Source organism: Colossoma macropomum, unplaced genomic scaffold (genome assembly GCF_904425465.1).
Source record: "Colossoma macropomum unplaced genomic scaffold, Colossoma_macropomum, whole genome shotgun sequence".
Taxonomy (NCBI): Eukaryota; Metazoa; Chordata; class Actinopteri; order Characiformes; family Serrasalmidae; genus Colossoma; species Colossoma macropomum.
Genome location: NW_023494796.1, coordinates 5,523,797 through 5,545,726, shown reverse-complemented (window position 1 = coordinate 5,545,726; position 21,930 = coordinate 5,523,797).

The following is a 21,930-nucleotide window of genomic DNA, read 5'->3' as shown; positions in this document are numbered from 1 at the left end:
AACACGCCTCCCTGAGTGACACACGGCGTACTGCGTCTACTTCTCTACCTGCATTACCCTGCGGTGCATCTCCGTTGTGAAGCCCACTCTTTGGTCATCTTGGATGGAATGATACCAAATCGTACTGAAGAAAGAAGCGATTCTGGTTATCCTGAATGGCCCCTTTTTTAGGTTATTCTGAGATGTTTTTGTTCTATATAGTGAGTCACACTGTGTGCAACCTCAACTAAGACCTGGATGCAGTTTAGGAAATAAGAAATAGTTTATGTGACTATTGACTTTCTTAGTGTTTGTTAGCTAAACATTAGCCTAACAGCTCCGGTTCTAAACTAAAGAGGCAAAAATTTGGACTCCAACTATATCTTGGCTGATTGACTGTGGACAATTATATAAATGATAACTGTTCCGTTAAATCAGTAAGCGGTACTTTTGCCGCAGACGTTAAGTAGCGAACTTTAGCTACTTGAGCTAGCTTACCATTTGAAACAGTGTGCCCATGGCAAAATTAGATGTTGCATTTCTTGAGAAGTGGTCAGCTAAGCTGGACCTTTCAGGAAGACCTCTCGGATTCTCGGTTGGCTCTTGAAAGTGCGAAGCAATGGCTGAAACTTTTGAATCTTCCGACGTATCCTCAGATTCCTGGCTTTTGCTTGTCACAGACGTTTTCTTTTTCTCTTCCCCGGGCCACGTTTGTGGGTGTCGGAAGTGTTGATTGGCTAATTGAACTGCGTCGCTTTCATGTTTGGCGACGCGTGTACCTGGCGATGGAATTCGAAGGAAACTTTGAAGAAGAAAGTCGGGATGATAATCAGAGAACCTGTCAACTTCAAACACACTCACTCTCACCCTGTTTTACACGGACCGACACACACACACACACACACACACACAAACACACACACACACACACACACACATACGTTCATCCCACGCTACTTAACAAGACCCGCTGGGTGAAACACACTCTGTGCATGAGAGAGAGAGAGAGAGAGAGAGAGAGAGAGAGTTCTCTCTGTTCATTAGCACAGACAGTTTGATGTTGCTGTTTCAGTCTCTCACTCTTTCGGAAAGCGCTTTAATATGTACGGGCAGAATCCACCGAGCTTTTCTCCGACCCACACTGACTCAAATTGCAGCGCACATGCACACATGAGCTTTGGACCCTGATCCACTCATATCCGAGTGACTCGGTGGCATCTGTCACACGCTACCGCTTCTGTTATTCCGTTAGATCCTGAGGAGCATTGAAGGGAACCAAATAGCTTTGGCACTTCATTTGTTTTTTAACGGCGTATTCACTCTTGTTAGGAACATTAGGGTCCACTTGGAATCACTTGGCTACTGCACCAACAGGAGATGAACAATAGCAATAACAATAACAACAGCATTGCCAACACAGTGGAAATGAAAAGCAGCAAGAACTGCTTTGAAAGCAACAGCAACAACTATTGCCACCATTACCATCACAACAACCACCATCACAAAAAATCACTGCAACCACGACAGCAAGAATGACACTGACATAACAAAAACAGCCACTGATTCAGCATCTACATTAGTCACTGCAATCACAGCCAACAACCACAATAACAATCACAACAACCAAAATGTCACATCAACCATCACAATAAAACGCCCACAACACAAATACAAACACCACAACAGCCACAGCCACCATAAGAACTACCACTGCAACATCACCACAACATTCACCACAACAACTACCACCATGACAACAACCACCACATCAACAATCACTCCAACAGCCGCCAACACTGCAATGACTGACACAAACATCAACAACCCCCATCCCCACATCACCAACCACCATAAAAAACACCACAACTATAACCTAACCAACAACAACCACAACCCCCCACACCAACAACCACAACCCCCCAACACCAACAACCACAACCCCCCACACCAACAACCACTATCCCCACATCAACAACCACCATAAAAACCACCACAACCCCCACATCCCAATACCAACAACCACCATAAAAACCACCACAACCCCCCCACACCAACAACCACCATAAAAACCACCACAACCCCCCCACACCAACAACCACCATAAAAACCACCACAACCCCCACATCCCCACATCAACAACCACCATAAAAACCACCACAACCCCGACACACCACCACAACCACCATCCCCACACCAACAACCACCATCCCCACATCAACAACCACCATAAAAACCACCACAACCCCCACATCCCCACATCAACAACCACCATAAAAACCACCACAACCCCGACACACCAACAACCACCATCCCCACACCAACAACCACCATCCCCACACCAACAACCACCATAAAAACCACCACAACCCCCACATCCCCACACCAACAACCACCATCCCCACATCAACAAACACCACAATCCCCCACATCAACAACCACCATAAAAACCACCACAACCCCCCCCACACCAACAACCACCATCCCCACATCAACAACCACCATAAAAACCACCACAACCCCCACATCCCCACATCAACAACCACCATCCCCACACCAACAACCACCATCCCCACACCAACAACCACCATCCCCACATCAACAACCACCATAAAAACCACCACAACCCCCACATCCCCACACCAACAACCACCATAAAAACACCACAACCCCCACATCCCCACACCAACAACCACCATAAAAACCACCACAACCCCCACATCCCCAGCATCAACAACCACCATAAAAACACCACAACCCCCACATCCCCACACCAACAACCACCATAAAAACCACCACAACCCCCACATCCCCACACCAACAACCACCATAAAAACCACCACAACCCCCACATCCCCACATCAACAACCACCATAAAAACCACCACAACCCCCCCACACCAACAACCACCATCCCCACATCAACAACCACCATAAAAACCACCACAACCCCCACATCCCCACATCAAACAACCACCATCCCCACACCAACAACCACCATCCCCCACACCAACAACCACCATCCCCACATCACACAACCACCATAAAAACCACCACAACCCCCACATCCCCACACCAACAACCACCATAAAAACACCACAACCCCCACATCCCCACACCAACAACCACCATAAAAACCACCACAACCCCCACATCCCCACATCAACAACCACCATAAAAACACCACAACCCCCACATCCCCACACCAACAACCACCATAAAAACACCACAACCCCCACATCCCCACACCAACAACCACCATAAAAACCACCACAACCCCCACATCCCCACACCAACAACCACCATCCCCACACCAACACCCAAAACCGTCGCTGCCACAGTGATGAAGGCTCTGCGGCAGGGCAGAGGTGCTGCTGTAGGTTTAATTATTGAGCTCTGTCTTTGATTTTGCAGTGATGTTTCTGCTGTGATCAATAAAGCGTGTACTGGTGCTCTGTAAACGGGCTGCAGTAGCGTCTGTGCGTCTGCCTTGGCTCTGCGCTTGAAGGCAGAGAATTGTGTTTTAGGTGAAATCTGAACACACCTTGCTGAGCGCTACTGTAATCAGTCATAACTGATGAGAATAACACTGAATGTGCACCTCCAGATCGATGCGACACGATTCACTGATGTGTCTTCACACCCGTAATAAGGGCGAAAGATCTGAACTGCAGCTGCTGATTCGATTAGCCGCACCACCACGTGAGTCTGAACTGCAGATGAAATCTCTCTTTAGCCCGTCAGAAACAGGGCGATTAAATTAGAGCGCTAATGAGTCTATCTGGGCGAGGAAGAGGGGTCCGGCTGAAAGCGGCGGGCGTCTGCTCGGGCCGGGCCCTGACGGGGTCAGGCCAGAGTTTAACGCCGGCCAAGACGGTAATTAATTTTAATGTGAATCATAACTCCTCACTAATGGAGAGACAGACCCAGACACACAGAGCATGGGCCAATGTTAATTTAACACAGAGAGAGAGAGAGAGAGAAAACAGAGAGAGCGAAAAAGAGAAAGAGGCTAGAAAGGTTAAGGAAGTGTTAAGCATTAAAGACACTTCATGCTAAAAGGACAGGAAGTGATGTCACAGCGATGTCAGTTCAAAAGTGACTAATGATATATAAGTGAAGAAGTATAGCATGTTTACTATCTGTATGTGCGTATATGTGTGTGTATACACGCACGGATCAGGCAGAACATTCTGACCACCTCCTTGTTTCTACGCTCATTGTCCATTTTATCAGCTCCACTTACTATATAGGTGCACTTTGTAGTTCTACAGTTACAGACTGTAGTCCATCTGTTTCTCTGATACTTTGTTAGCCCCCTTTTACCCTGTTCATCAGTGGTCAGGACCCCCATGGACCCTCACAGAGCGGGTACTATCTGGGTGGTGGATCATTCTCAGCACTGCAGTAACACTGACGTGGTGGTGTGTTAGTGTGTGTTGTGCTGGTGCGAGTGGATCAGACAGTGGAGTTTTTACACACTGTGTCCACTCACTGTCCACTCTATTAGACACTCCTACCTTGTCGGTCCACCTTGTGGATGTAAAGTCCACAAGGTAGACGATAGCTCATCTGCTGCTGCACAGTTTGTGTTGGTCATCCTCTAGTCCTTCATCAGTGGTCACAGGACGCTGCCCACAGGACGCTGCCGGCTGGATATTTTTGGTTGGTGGACTATTCTCAGTCCAGCAGTGACACTGAGGTGTTTAAAAACTCCAGCAGCACTGCTGTGTCTGATCCACTCAGACCAGCACAACACACACTAACACACCACCACCACGTCAGTGTTACTGCAGCACTGAGAATGATCCACTACCCAAATAGTACCTGCTCTGTGAGGGTCAATGGGGGTCCTGACCACTGAAGAACAGGGTAAAAGGGGGCTAACAAAGTATCAGAGAAACAGATGGACTACAGTCTGTAACTGTAGAACTACAGAGTGAGACTATATAGTAAGTGGAGCTGATAAAATGGACAATGAGCGTAGAAACAAGGAGGTGGTCAGAATGTTACGCCTGATCGGTGTATATATATATATATATATATTATATATATATATATATATATATATATATATATATATGTATATATATATATATATACATATATATATATATATTATATATATATATATATATATATGTATGTATGTATGTATATATAGTGTGTGTGTGTCACAGTGAGGCGAGCTGGTTCCTCTCCGTCTGTAAAGGCTTTTTCTATCGGACTCCTGCAGTTTAATTATCCTCAAGGCCGTGTTAAATGCACAAAGTCAAATGAGAACCTGGTTGTCAGGGTTACCGGGTGCTGAAGTCTGTAAAACAATAGTTAGCTTCACGCTTCGTTACGGAAGCCAAAGCCACGCCCTCTCCATCGCAGCCAATCACTGCTGCAGGAGAATCAGACTGAGAAAACCTTTCTGTGGGTTCCGAAGAGGCTCTTCTGTGGCATCTCTCCAAAAAACTCTCCCAAACTCTCCACATCCCACACTCTCCTGCATTTCTCCACTCTGCTGACATTTCTGTGGTTTTATGTGCCAAAAACAGTCGTGATTCATTTCTACATGATCATTTTCAAGCCTCTCTTTATCACAATTAGACAGATCAAAGTTTTTGTTATTGTTCATCTTAAATATAAATGTAAATATGATGCCCTGAATTGTGCCTCATTAAAAAGCAGTGTGGGCTGAAACACAGCAGAACAGTGTGAGTGGGTGGGGCTAAACAGCTGTAGGCTGAATGGGTGGGGCTAAACTGCTGTAGGCTGAATGGGTGGGGCTTAACAGGTGTAGCCTGAATGGGAGGGGCTAAACTGCTGTAGACTGAACGGTGGAGCTAAACTGCTGTAGACTGAATGGGCGGAGATAAACAGCTGTAAGATGAATGGATGGGGCTTAACAGCTGTAGGCTCAATGGGCAGAGATAAACTGCTGTAGACTGAATGGTGGAGCTAAACTGCTGTAGACTGAATGGTGGGGCTAAACTGCTGTAGACTGAATGGTGGGGCTAAACTGCTGTAGGCTGAATGGGAGGGGCTAAACTGCTGTAGGCTGAATGGGTGGGGCTAAACTGCTGTAGGCTGAATGGGCGGAGATAAACTGCTGTAGGCTGAATGGTGGAGCTAAACTGCTGTAGACTGAATGGTGGGGCTAAACTGCTGTAGGCTGAGTGGGTGGGGCTAAACTGCTGTAGGCTGAGTGGGTGGGGCTAAACTGCTGTAGCTGAGTGGGTGGGGCTAAACTGCTGTAGGCTGAGTGGGTGGGGCTAAACTGCTGTAGGCTGAGTAGATGGGCGCTTTTTGAAAAAGAACTTACGTAAAGCTTCTTTACCAGTTGAAGGGTCATTTCGTACTACCTTTACTTTATGTGGAGGTTATTTTGCACATCTTCTTTACAGAAATGGTTCAGCTTAAGAACCATGAACTTTGTGGCACCTTCATGCACTGGTTCTGTGACGTCACAATTAATTCCACAGCTTAGTTTTCATAAACATACGACCTGCATGGACTTGGAAGTGTGTGGTATGTTCGGAAACGAACAGTGTTCACGTACTGCATCCAAGAATAAGTGTGAAAATGAGTTCTTCCGTGATATGGGCCCTTTAAAAACGCAGCGTGGACAAAGCCGCTCTGTTTTCAGGCTGTACTGAATCCCAGCCACGAAACCTAAACCCAGCGGATCACTGTTGGCCGTTTTAGCTGCAGAACAGGAACAGAACGGCGTTTTTTCCGGGCTTGTTTTGTTCCCCGCAGTTCCTTCTGTTTTTTTTCGGACAGAACCTGAAGTGAACGTGCCTGGTGGCTCTTACTGTACAAGCAAAACAAAACCTGCGGCGACGGCACTCATACGAGAGGAAAACAATGCCTGAAGAGGGTCGCTATGGTCCTCTGTCATTCACCAGGGAACCTGCCTGTCCTTCCTCCCTCCCTCTCTGTCTTTCTCTGTCTCTCGCTTCCCGAGGCGTCCTCTCTCTCTCTCCTCTCATCTCCAGAAGAGAGTGAAGTTGGCTAAAGTAGGCCAGGAGAGAAAGTTGGGGCGTAATTAAAACTCTCTCTGCCTGTTTTCTGCTCATTGCTTCGTCTCAGCATATTCAGATGTGACAGATATCGAGTAAATGAACGAGCGAGAGGGAAATGTAAGTGTGTGCGCGCAGATAGACTGAAGCTCCTCGGGCTGGAGAGCAGTTAGCCTCCATTTCCACACCAGCCGGCCCACCGAAACCAAAACGTCACCGGCGCTCCGTTCTGTCATATTTAACGAAGCGTGGAGGAGGTTAGCGCCCGGAGATCAGGCCCGGTCCGTCGGCACGTCACTGCAGGCAAGAATACGCCGTAAAAAAGAAGAAAAGAAATATGATCGGGGAGAAAATGAGTGCTGTATTCCGTTTATCTCTGAGGACAGTCTGTATATGGAAGCTACAAAGCCAACCCGCTTTTTAATTGACTTTGTGATGTCATACACACCGCCTACAGCAGTTTAGCCCCCACTCGTGCTGAAGTTATAAGGAGTGTTTCAGCAACAGACTGCTTTTGAAATCCAATCAGAAGACAGCTAATTTGCATACCTCGGTCTTAAAGGCATAGCAACAAACTAATTCTAAAGCTGTGTTTACATTTTTGCGTTGAAAAAAATGATGAATTCCGCACCTCATAGCGGAACACGGCCAGCGGCAGCATGAAGACCCTTACAGAACAGAAGTTTATTCGTGTGCTATTAGTATACTTCTTTTTAAACTGAATATAAGTGAGGGCGCTCTCAGTTTACTTTTTATGTACTTATCAAAGATAAACTCCCGAAACATTAGTCACCTTTGCGTGTTTAAGGTGGTAGTACCTTCAGGCTCCTGCAGATGGCGTTGCATGAGGATGATCAGGCTATAAGTACCTGTGGGGTGTGTGATGGGATTCATAGATTGAGAAAAGGTGGTACAGTGCAGTGAAATTCTCATTCACTGTTTAGGGAATGGGTCGCAAAGCAGATGTTAACGATTGGCCAAAAGGAGTGATTGCATTAGGGTGCCAAAGGCCACAGAGTGAAGGAAGTAACTGAATACATATATATATATATATATATATATATATATATATATATATATATATATATATATATATATATATATATATATATATATTGGATCTTAAAGGGTTCTTTGCATGGTGGAATTATTCTTCAGATTTATGATGAATGTGCTCTATGTGGTTCTTTACAGAACCTTTTTTGAAAAGGAGTTACTTCTATTGCTAGAAGCTTGACATCGGAATAATAGCAGAACCTTTTTTTGGTGCCATATAGAACCATTTTCCAAAAGCAGAAGATTAACCAACATGACAGAATGAAATTAAACACAACAAAAAGAAAATAAGTACAATCTTAAAAAAGATGGTTCTTTAAGGGTTCTTTAGTAAAGACAGTGGTCCTAATATTGAACCATAGAATGAGCATGTTTCCGTGTTCCGGTTCTATATAGCACCAAAAAGCGTTCTTGGCATTATAACAATAGCAGAAGCCTTTTTGATGCCATTTTCAAATGGGTACTATAGAGAACCATGTACAACATATTCTCCAAGACCCATTTTGATATGCACGGAACCATTTAAGCATGCAAATGGTTCTTTGAGTGTTCATGGTTCTATACAGACCCATTTTTAGTAGTGTAGATCACTTTAGCCACTATTACACTTCAGTCCCACTAAAACTATCACTGAAAAGTAGAAACCTGGCAGAACTGACTGAAGCTGCACTAAATGGAAGAAGACGTCCATCTCTGAGAAAACAAGCAAAAACATTTCAAAGCAGTTTGGAAGGTTTTTATGGTCAGTAATGGCCAGTGAACCGGAGAGAGCCTAAAGGCCGGAGGTTTGTACTGAGTCTGAGGTTCTGAATAGCCGATAGTGAGGCGCGCGCTGTGTGCTGGTATTGGATTTCTGTGAGTACGGCTCGAGTAAAAGACTCTCGGACTCGGCGCCTCTAAAACGAGGTCTGTTCTTTTCGTAGGCTCCCTGCTCTTCCTTCTCTCCGCTCTTCATCCGTCATTTTCTGCTCAGCAACTCGGAAAGAGCCTTAAAACGCAGGACTGGAATTGATCCGTAAAAGAGAGATAAAAAAAATAAAGGTAATAAAAGAAAAAGTGGGGAAAATGTGAGATACAGACTGTAAGTCACAGTGGACCACATCACTGCCGGCTGGTGATGGAAAACAGGAGTAATTGGTTCTAAAACATCTTGGTTAAAAGAATTTTGAGCGTTTGTCAGTATTTCGTAGGTCCACTCAGCCTTTATTACAGCTTCTGTTCTTTTCAGGGGAAGGCCAGAGGATTCTGGGTCATTTTTCGAGCTGGACTTCATGCTGAATCTTTGTCTCTATGGTCAGACAGGACGAGTCCTGCTGAGTGTTGTGATGTGTGTGTCACGTCTGTGAGGTAAACAGTTCCAAAGTTATGAGGAATAGAAGGCAGCAATGCACAGATTAAGTGCTGTTTTATCTGATGGGGGCACTTTTGGTGTCTCCCAGGTCTTCCAGGTGGTTGTTAGGACCCCCTTTTAGCTTTTAATCAGTTTTTAACTCCAGTTTTGGAAACCCCACTTATTTACCTTTGGCCTTCTGCTTCCTTATGCAGTGGATTATCATTAAGCAGGGTTTAGGCAGCCTTTAGGTTATGCCAGTGGTTGTGCTCAGCGTTCTGGTACAGTTATTAAATTCTACTCGGAGACAGTAAAGTTAGAAAGTTTTTTTCTAGTTGCCATGTTTCATTAAATCTTAGAGAGGAATCTATCGAATATGCTCAAGAGTAGCATGATGAAGTGTAGCCCTAATCCAGAGAGAATTTGGGCCCATGTAGCGCTACAAGGCGTCAGAAAGGCCAAAAGGGTCCGAAATGCCACAAAATTGGACTTAAGGTTTCCAAACAACGCTGTAACTGCATTAGGTTTGCACTGCACATTCAAAACCTCTGATATTGTAATAAAGATTCAGACCAACTGTAAAGGCTGGAGCTTCTGTGTTTTATGTCCTCATTTTTTCATTAAAACTTTGCTAAATGCTTAATATAAACATGTATTTGTAGAAAATCTAAACTTTTTAAAGGTTTTACACCCTCAGACTTCAAAAAAAACCATGGATTTTTTGTAAAAAGCACTTAGTCACAGTATTTTGTGTATGCTACAGGTTTTACTCATGCTTTATGACAAAGTTTGAACATTTTGGTATTTTACTACAACAACAACAACAACAACACACACACACACACACACACACAGAGACACACACACACACACACACACAGAGACACACACACATTCTCTCTCTCTCATATGTGTAATGGAGCTCTAGCCGTGCGCTTTAGAGGGTTAAGTACTGTCTCTGTGTTTAATTGGATGACAGAAAATGGAGATGGCGAGCACTTAGCCAGCATTTACTTACACACACACACACACACACACACACACACACACACACACACACACACACACTCAGAGATAAGTGGAAAACAGGCTGGAGTGTCTCTCGGCGCTGCTGAGTGTGTGGTGTGGTGTTAGCGTTAGCGGTGAATATTCAGAACACACACTTCGACTGCTCACACACACACACACACACACACACACACACACACACAGTTAGCACTTGGCCAGCTGCATCAGCACTGACACCATTAAACAAGAGAATTTTAGGGGAAAAACTATGAAAAACAACCTTTTACAGCCACAATTTGAAAATTCTGACTCTGAATGCTAAAGCAGGAGGTGTCGTCTGAATTCATTGATTAGAAATGAACTATTATTATTTCTAGCCGGTGTATCAGTATCAATAGTACTGTAATAGAAGGTGGAGAGATATTAGGAAGAGAATTGATAACAGAAGCAGTAGTGATAGTAATACTGCTATTGGTTCATTAGGCCATGGACGTGGGGCCTCCTGGGAGAGCAGGCAGTAAGAGAGGCTGTAATTTGTAAAGCGCTGTGAAGTGGACGTTGCGTGCACAGCAGGACTGGCTGTGTCCTTCTGTGCAGGGTGGTGGGGTTAGTTAGCAGTGTTAGGGTGTAGATGTGGGTGACCTGCCTGCTTCCCAACCACTTCAGCTAGTCAGTGGAAGAGCTTTTCCTGAGCGCTTTGTTTCCTGTGTCTCTCTCTTTGCCAGACGTAACAGTATTACAGTAACAGTAGCGGAGATGGCAGTAATAGTGGTGGTAATAATAGTAATAGTAGTGATCATCGTGGTATTAGTATTAGTGGTAATAGTAGCAGCAGCAGTGGTTGTACTAATAGCAGTACTACAGTACAGTAGTTGTAGTAGTATTAGTGTTGATAGTAATATTAATAGTAGTAGAAGTAGAAACGGTAGAAATGCATGCTGACAGTTTTCCCTCTGCTTTCACCTCCATTCATTCATCCATCATCTCTGATGTCATTCCTAAGTCTTCTTCCTCTTCTCATCATCTAGTTTACTGCACTTTCTCCAAGTCTTAGTGGGTTTTGTTTTCCTTTTTCCTCACTTCCTGATTTAAAGCGTCCTTGGTTTTGTGAAAGGCGCCACATGAATGTAACTTATTATAATTACTAGTAGTATCACTAGTAGTAGTAGTGACAGTAGTAATAGTACAAGGTAAAGGATATCTTTGTCACTATACAAGCATTAATAGTACTATTATTATTATCATTATTATTAGTAGTAGTAGTAGTAGGAGTGGTGGTGGTGGTAGTAATAGTAGTACTTCAGTAGTAGTAATAGTAGTAGAAGCAATAGAAGCATTGTACTAATAGTAGTACTTCAGTAGTAGTAGTAGAAGCAATAGTAGTATTGTACTAATAGTAGTACTTCAGTAGTAGTAGTAGTAGTAGAGGCAATAGAAGCATTGTACTAATAGTAGTACTTCAGTAGTAGTAGTAGTAGTAGAAGCAATAGAAGCATTGTACTAATAGTAGTACTTCAGTAGTAGTAGTAGTAGAAGCAATTGTAGTATTGTACTAATAGTAGTACTTCAGTAGTAGTAGTAGTAGAAGCAATAGAAGCATTGTACTAATAGTAGTACTTCAGTAGTAGTAGAGGCAATAGAAGCATTGTACTAATAGTAGTACTTCAGTAGTAGTAGTAGTAGTAGAAGCAATAGTAGTATTGTACTAATAGTAGTACTTCAGTAGTAGTAGTAGTAGTAGTAGTAGTAGTAGTAGAAGCAATAGTAGTATTGTACTAATAGTAGTACTACAGTAGTAGTAGTAGTAGTAGAAGCAATAGTAGTATTGTACTAATAGTAGTACTTCAGTAGTAGTAGTAGTAGTAGTAGAAGCAATAGAAGCATTGTACTAATAGTAGTACTACAGTAGTAGTAGTAGTAGTAGAAGCAATAGTAGTATTGTACTAATAGTAGTACTTCAGTAGTAGTAGTAGTAGTAGTAGTAGTAGTAGAAGCAATAGAAGCATTGTACTAATAGTAGTACTACAGTAGTAGTAGTAGTAGTAGAAGCAATAGTAGTATTGTACTAATAGTAGTACTTCAGTAGTAGTAGTAGTAGTAGTAGTAGTAGTAGTAGAAGCAATAGAAGCATTGTACTAATAGTAGTACTACAGTAGTAGTAGTAGTAGTAGAAGCAATAGTAGTATTGTACTAATAGTAGTACTTCAGTAGTAGTAGTAGTAGAAGCAATTGTAGTATTGTACTAATAGTAGTACTTCAGTAGTAGTAGTAGTAGTAGAGGCAATAGAAGCATTGTACTAATAGTAGTACTACAGTAGTAGTAGTAGTAGTAGAAGCAATAGAAGCATTGTACTAATAGTAATACTACAGTAGTAGTAGTAGTAGAAGCAATTGTAGTATTGTACTAATAGTAGTACTTCAGTAGTAGTAGTAGTAGTAGTAGTAGAAGCAATTGTAGTATTGTACTAATAGTAGTACTTCAGTAGTAGTAGTAGTAGTAGTAGTAGAAGCAATAGAAGCATTGTACTAATAGTAGTACTTCAGTAGTAGTAGTAGTAGAAGCAATGTAGTATTGTACTATAGTAGTACTTCAGTATGTAGTATTAGTAGTAGTAGTAGAAGCATAGAAGCATTGTACTAATAGTAGTACTTCAGTAGTAGTAGTAGTAGAAGCAATAGAAGCATTGTACTAATAGTAGTACTTCAGTAGTAGTAGTAGTAGTAGAAGCAATAGAAGCATTGTACTAATAGTAGTACTTCAGTAGTAGTAGTAGTAGAAGCAATAGAAGCATTGTACTAATAGTAGTACTTCAGTAGTAGTAGAGGCAATAGAAGCATTGTACTAATTGTAGTACTTCAGTAGTAGTAGTAGTAGTAGAAGCAATAGAAGCATTGTACTAATAGTAGTACTTCAGTAGTAGTAGTAGTAGAAGCAATAGAAGCATTGTACTAATAGTAGTACTCAGTAGTAGTAGTAGTAGTAGAAGCATAGAAGCATTGTACTAATAGTAGTACTTCAGTAGTAGTAGTAGTAGAAGCAATTGTAGTATTGTACTAATAGTAGTACTTCAGTAGTAGTAGTAGTAGTAGTAGAAGCAATAGAAGCATTGTACTAATAGTAGTACTTCAGTAGTAGTAGAGGCATAGAAGCATTGTACTAATTGTAGTACTTCAGTAGTAGTAGTAGTAGTAGAGGCAATAGAAGCATTGTACTAATAGTAGTACTTCAGTAGTAGTAGTAGTAGAAGCAAATGTAGTAGTTGTACTAATAGTAGTACTTCAGTAGTAGTAATAGTAGAAGCATTAGTAGTAGTTGTACTAATAGTAGTACTTCAGTATTAGTAGTAGTAGTAGAAGCAATAGTAGAAGGTGTATTAATAGTAGAGCTTCAGTATTATTATTAGTAGTAGAAGCAATAGTAGTAGTTATACTAATAGTAGTTTTTCAGTATTAAAAGTAGTAGAAGCAATAGTAGTATTGCACTAATAGTTCTTCAGTCATAGTATTAGTAGTAGTAACAGGACTAATAGAAGCAATTGTAGTAGTTGTACCAATAGTAGTACTTCAGCAGTAGTAATAGCAGTAGAAGCAATAGACCTATTGTACTAATAGTAGTACTTCAGTAGTAGTAGTTTTAATAGTAGTAGTAGTAGAAGCAGTAGTAGTAATTGTACTAACAGTAGTACTGCAATAGTATTTGTGTTAATTGATTTACTAGTAATATTACTAGTAGTATTAGTATTTGTAGTATTAGTAGTTATAATCCCTATAAATGTGACATTATTATTAACAGTCGTAGTGTAAATGGTAGCAGTCATAGTACTAGTAGTAGTAATGTTATTAGTAGTGTTAGTTGTACTAGTAAAAGGTGCAGGATATCTATATTTTCACTACTTAAGCATTAATAGTACTATTATTATCATTAGTCATAGTAGTGCTAGTAGTAATAGTAGTAATAGAAGTAGTAAAAAGTTTTATTATTAGTAATAGCATTACTAGTAATAGTATTCCTGATGTAAAGCATCCTTGGGTTTGTTAAGGGTCCTGTATAAATGTAACTAATTTATATTATTATTAGTAGTAGTAATAGTAGTAATAGCAGTGTTAGTCATACACAATACAAGATATCTTTCTTGTCACTGTATAAGTGCAATGAGATGTGGTTTGCTGTCTGTAGATGCTTAATTAAAGCTAAAAGTATAAGGTATAAAAGCATGAACACACTTACAGACTGTGAAATACAAAATGTAGACTTAATAAAATGCAATGATGTAAATTTACACAGAAAATAAGAAAAAAAGTGTCCATAAAAAAGTGACCTTAAAGAATAAAGTGTCCATAAAGAAAGGTGTCCAGTAATGTTGGAAGGATGTTGCGCAGAACAGTTATTGCACTTGAACCTGGTAGAACAAATAATTATTACACTTAAAGGGTAAATAAAGAGTAAAACAGTCACAGTGTTGAGATGTGTTGCGCTTCAATGGTGGCAGTCACAGTGGTTGGGAGGTTAGAAATGGATCAGCATGGGCAGATGTGTATGGACATAGCTGAGGTCCAGCACAGTTATAGCGGTGTTTCTGCTGTAAGGGGTGAGTGAGCGCTGTGTGTTCAGCAGTGTGACAGCACTGTGGTGAAGTCTGTTTTTTAGTCTGGACGTTCGGACGTACAGGCCTCTGTAGTGCTTACCAGACTGCAGAGGGGTGAACACACTGTGTCCAGGGTGGGTCAGATCTCTGCAGATGTTCATGCTTTGCGCTTTGTGGCTGCAGCAGGTTCTGTAACTATTTTCCATAGTTGGAAGCTTGAGCCGGTGCTCTTCTGGGAATTTTAAATGATATAGTAATAGTAGTAACAGGACTAATATTAGTAACAGTAGTAGTACCAGTTGTATAAGCAGTGGGAGGAGTAACAGTATTAGTAGTAGCAGTAATAGTATTAGTACAACTAATAATATTAGTAGTAGTTGTATTAGTAATTACGGTAGTAGTATTAGTAGTAATATCAGCAGTAGTACTAGTAGTAACAGTATTTATTGTTATTCTTATTATAGTAGTAGTACAGTATAATCATAATTATTATTTTAGTAGTAGTTGTAATAGTAGTAGTAATTGTTGTAGTAGGACTAATAGTAATGGTAGTAGTAATAATAGTTGTGGTAGGAATAATAGTAGTAGTTTACATAATAACATTATGAGTAAAAGTAATGGTAGTAATAGTAACAGTAGTTTAAATTGTAGTAGTCATAGTAGTAGTACTTGTAGTACGAGCAATAGTATTGGTATAAACAATATTATTAGTAATATTAGTAGTTGTAGTAGGAGTAATTTTAATGGTAGTAGCAGTAATAGTAGTATGAATATAAATAGTAGTAGTAGTAATAGTTATAGTAGTTTTAATAGTTGTAATAGAATTAATAGTAACAATAGTAGTAGTAATAATAGCAGTAGTAGTAGTAGTAATAGTAGTAGTTGTAGTAAGAGTAATAAAATTGATAGTAGTAGTAATAATAGTAGTAGAACAATAGTAGGAGTAATAGTAATGGTGGTGGTAGTAATGATAGCAATATACATAGTAATAGTAGAAGTGGTCATAAAAGTAGTTGTAGTAGGAGTAATAATAATGGTAGTAGTAATAATAATAATATAAATATTAGTAGTAGTAATAGTAATTGTAATGGTAGCAGTAATACAGCACTATAAATAGTAATAGTAGTGGTAGTAGTAGTAATTGTAGTAGGAGTTATAGTAATGGTAGTAGTAATAGTAGCAGTATAAATAGCAATAGTTGTAGTCATAAAAGTAGTTGACGTAAGAGTAATAATAATTAGCAATTAGTAAATAGTAAGTGTACTAGGAGTAATATTAATGGTAGGAATAGTAATAATAGTGGCTTAAATAGTAATATATACAGTATTATATTCAATTTAAAAATATATATTTAATAGTAATGTAAACAGTAATAGTAGTAGTAGTAATAATGAGAGTAATAGTAATGGTAGGAATAGTAATAATAGAAGTATAAACAGTAAAAGTAGTAGATGTCATACAAGTACTTGTAGTAGGAGTAATAGTAATTATAATAATAGTAATAATAGTATAAATTTTCCACACTGCTGTAGATCTCGAGTGCTGTTGACCCTCGTAGGTGCCTCCTGCTCATTATGGCCTAATAATAGTAGTAATAATAGTAATAATAATAATAGTATAAACAGTAAAAGTAGTAGTAATAGTTGTAACAAGAGTAATAGCAATGGTAGTAGTAGTAGTAATAGCAATATAAATATTAATAGTAGTTGTAGTCATAGTAGTAGTTGTAGTAGAAGTACTAGTAATAGTAATAATAGTAGTATAAACTGTTTTAGTAGTAGTAATAGTTAATAGTTGTAATTTTACTGTTAACAATATTAGCAGTAAAAGTTGTACTGGTTGTTGTAGTAGGAGTAATGAGTCATAATGGTAGTAGTAGTAGCAGTCAAAGTAGTAATTGTAGTAGGAGTAATAGTAATAGATAGTAGTCATGGACCAAGCACAGAATCCCAGCGTTACACTAATTGCTGACGTGTTGTTAATATGGTGCTTGGACCCCATGGATTGCCTCTTGCAGCTATGCTTATTGCTGTTAAAATGATAATTGAATTAATTTTAAATTTTTATAGCCCAATTCTAAAAGCAGTGACAGTGTTACTGTTGCAGAAGCTGTGAATTGTAACATGTTGTACAAAATAACCAGCTTTCCATTCTGTCAGTCATTAATTAAACATCCACTAATACACTTGCTAAATGCTTCACACAAGAAGTGCAGAGATCTAAATGAGGCTGAACACCTTTGATTAAAGAACAGCATCTCAGAATAACTCACTCTAGTGCAGGAAGATAAATATCAGTCTTCATCCTCTGCACAGGAGGAAATTACAGTAACACATAATGTCCCCTCAACATAACAATAAACATACAGAGGCTGTGTGAATGGAGCCATTATTCCTGCTGGGTAAATTACCTGAACTGTAATTTAGGCCATAATGAGCAGGAGGCACCTACGAGGGTCAACAGCACTCGAGATCTACAGCAGTGTGGAAAATTGTTCCAATCAGAATTTTTTTTTGATGAATGGAGGAATAGAAAGAATATCTTGTTACATTAATATACATTATAATAGAATGCAAAGTGGCTGTATTTATTCCAGGAGAATTATATTTAATAAAGTAGAACATTTTCTAATTCAGTCTAACTGCATTTAATCCACCAAGACTGTATTTAATCAATCAGAATATGATTTAATAGAATCTAACTATATTTAATCCAGTATAACTAATTAAACCAACATAACTGTATTTAACCCACTATAAATGTATTTAGTTCAATGACTGTATTTTATCCCATCTGACAGCATTTAACCCAATACGAATAACTTTATTTTATCCAACTGCATTTAATCTAGTGTAACTGTATTTATTAAACTTGACTGTATTTAATCTTACCTGACTGTATTTAACCAAACATAACTGTATTAAATCCAATATAACTGCATTTAACCCAACATAACTGTATTAAATCCAAAATAAATGCATTTAATAGAACATAACTGCATTTAATCCAATATGAATAACTTTATTTTATCCAACTGCATTTAATCTAACTGTATTTATTAAACTTGACTGTATTTAATCTTACCTGACTGTATTTAACCCAACATAACTGTATTAAATCCAATATAACTGCATTTAACCCAACATAACTGTATTAAATCCAATATAACTGCATTTAATAGAACATAACTGTATTAAATCCAAAATAAATGCATTTAATAGAACATAACTGCATTTAATCCAATATGAATAACTTTATTTTATCCAACTGCATTTAATCTAACTGTATTTATTAAACTTGACTGTATTTAATCTTACCTGACTTTATTTAACCCAACATAACTGTATTAAATCCAATATAACTGCATTTAATAGAACATAACTGCATTTAATCCAATATGAATGCAATTACTCCAACATAACTGTATTTAATCCTACTGCACTTAAACTAGTATAACTTTATTCATTCCATGCTGACTGTATTTAATCTGACCTGACCGTATTTAATCTGTCCTGACTGTATTTAATCCAACATAACTGCATTTAATCAAATATGAATGCAGTTAATGCAACATAACTGTATTTAATCCAAGTGTGTTTATTATACTATAACTGTGTTTAATCCAACCTGACTGTGTTTAATCTGACTTGACTGTATTTAATACAACATAACTACATTTAATCCAATAGAACTGCATTTAATCCAGTATAACTGTATTTAACCCAACATAACGGCATTTAATAAATATGACAACATTTAATTTAACATAACTGCGTTTAATCGAATATAACTGTAATGAAACCAACATAACTGTATTTGGTCTGATTGCATTTAATCCAATACAACTGTATTTAATCCCTTGCAGCTGCATTTAATCTAACAAAGCTGCATGTAATCCAATATAACTAATTAAAACAACATAACTGTATTTGATCCAACTGCATTCAATCCAGTATAACTGTATTCAATCCAACATCATAACTGCATGTAATCCAGTATAACTGTAATCAAATTGACATAACTGTATTTGATTAAACTGCATTTAATCCAGTATAACTGTATTTAATCCAGTGAAACTACTTTTAATCTAACATAACTGCATTAATTCCAATATAATTTTAATTAGCCCAACATAATTGTATTTCATCCAAATGCATTTAATCCATCATAACTATTTAATCCAATATTACTGCATTTAATCTAACATAACTGCATTTAATCCAGTGTAACTGTAATTGAACCAACATAACTGTATTTGATCCAATATAACTGTAAATAAACCAACATAACTGATCCAACTGCATCTAATCCAGTATAACTGCATTTAAACTAATAGAACTGTGATTAATTAGTTTTTATTCCTACATGACTGTATTTAATCCAGCATGAATGTCTTTTATTCCAGTGTAAATGGATTTAACATTTCTAATGTCTGTATTTAACCTTTTGCTCTGCTGGCTGGGAGATCAGTTTGGCTCTGTAGAATAAGAGAAGGCTGAATAGTTCGGAGTGGAGAGGAGAATCGCAGGAATAAAAGAGGTCAAGCTAACTGACCTGAAACTAAAGCCGGAAAAACATGTTTCTCTCTGAGTGAATCTTATATTATTATTATTATTTTGGTTCACTACTGACAGCAGCTGGAATAAAGAATCTATTTTATTAGTCCTGCTATTTGGACGCCATTTGCTCAGAAGATGACCAGTGCAGTTCAGTTCTAACAGTTCTAAAAAGAGCACTATTCCAACATTGTACTATCCTAAGATTCTAGAACCTCATCAAAAAATGGTATATATATATATATATATTATATATATATATATATATATATATATATATAATGCAAAAGCATAGTATCTTGCCAAGTGAAATTATTTTAAATGTAGTCAACATATCTACTATTTCTTATTTTAAAATGATTGTGTGATTATGTAGCATATTTTGAGACATTATTAACTTATTTTAGGAACTTTTACCAAGTAAATATCATGATCATAATCTCATTATACTGGCAGATAATTTTGCTAGTTTCTATGCATATTTCTTAAACAAGTAAATAATATCTAGAATGGAGTTAAGTAATCTTAAACTAAGCTTACAACAATCTCAATATACAAAATATTATATTTATTGACTAGATTTTTATTGTCATTTTATCAAGATCATAATGCAATTTTAACAGTGCATATATATATATATATATATATATATATATATATATATATATATATATAAAGTTTTTTCCATTATGAAGACTGTGTTAATAGTAATAATGATAACTTGAAATTGGATAATTATCATAATAACTATAAGCTTATGGAGTTAACAACAGCATAATTACGCCAACAATCATGAAAAGAACCTTTTGCTGACCTGCAAAGAACAATTTAAGCGTTCAGGTGGTTCTTTGAGATGCTGTGGTTCTATATATAACCACTGTCTTTACTAAAAACCCATTGAAGAACGCTTTTTGTTCCCTCCCTCAGGAATAAAGCCACACACTGTACTCCCTTGTTGTGATGTGAGCACTCATCAGCGCTCAGACCCTTCAGGTCTTTAAACCACCTTCGGACCAAACGAGGTTCAGTTTAGGAAAAGAAAACTGTCAAATGATTCTTTAGACGAAAGCAGCTCTGTTTTCTTCTGTCTTCAGTCCTCGTTTTTACTCTCTGATTACGCAGCCGTGGTGCTGTAATACATGCAGGTTGTGTTCGGTGTTGTCATGTTGAAACGAGTGTTGACGTCCCTGAAAAAGACGAGATGGCAGCATCTCATCGCTGTCAGAGCAAAACCTCGTACCTCCATTAAGGTAAGTTTACAGGAGAAGGAATAAAACTTTATTTTTAAAGAGTAACTTCACCTCTATTTTCAGCTCAACTTTGAAAAATGCTCAAAAACGGGCGGGGCATGCTGGGAGGGGCACTGCAGTGATGTTTGGGTTTGGAGGTGGGGCTGTGGGGCTGGGCTGCTGTGTTTTAGAGCTTGCGTACATTAGTGACCAGAAAATATGGAGAGTGACAGAATTAAACGGCACTTTTACTTGAGTCTCTGAGGGTCGAGTCTGAGTCAAGTCTCGAGTCTCTGAGGGTCGAGTCTGAGTCAAGTCTCGAGTCTCTGAGGGTCGAGCCTGAGTCGAGACTCGAGTCTCTGAGGTGTGAGTACGAGTTGAGTCTCTGAGGTGTAAGTTGTAGTCGAGTCTCGAGTCTTTGAGGTGACAGTCCGAGTTGAGTCTCGAGTCTCTGAGTCGAGTCGAGTCGAGTCTTGAGTCTCTGAGGGTTGAGTCCCAGTCAGGATTTGAGTCTCTGAGGTGAGAATTTGAGCTGAGTCTCGAGTCGCTGAGGTTCGGACCTCAGTGGAGTCTCTGAGGTTTGCGTCTGAGTTGACTCTGGAGTCTCTGAGGTGAGAGTCCGAGTCGAGACTTAAGTCTCGTTTTAATGTGTTTTGGTCCTTTTCTTCATAACGAGCATTTAAATTGCTAGCGGTGCTAATGTCTCAGTAGCTATCTAGCTAACTTTCCCGTTCCACCTTAAATGGTGAAGTAGTTACATTCAGTCAGAACTGCTGCTCCATTTAAGGTGGAACGGGATAATTCAACGGGATTAGTGGTGGTTTATTATCACCCACCACTAAGGATTAGTGGTGGGTGATAATAAATAACTGCCCCCCCCTTTGAAGATCATATGATGCCCTAAATGTAACTAAAGCCCAGCAGTGAGGAGCTGAACTTTACCCTCCTCTGCTGTCACTGCAGACTGGCAGGGTCGCCTACAGAGCAGCGCTGGTAGCTGTTAATGAAGTGATGCTCTTTTTATTTGAGGGTCCCATTTCAGAGGGAAGAGTTCAAACACTACCCTGAGACTCAGGTCCAAGGGGGACACTTGAAAACAAGGGGTAGGGGTAAAAAGAAGAAATGGGACGGGGCCTAAGGTTATTTCACCTTCCTGAAAGTAGCTTCCATCATTTCA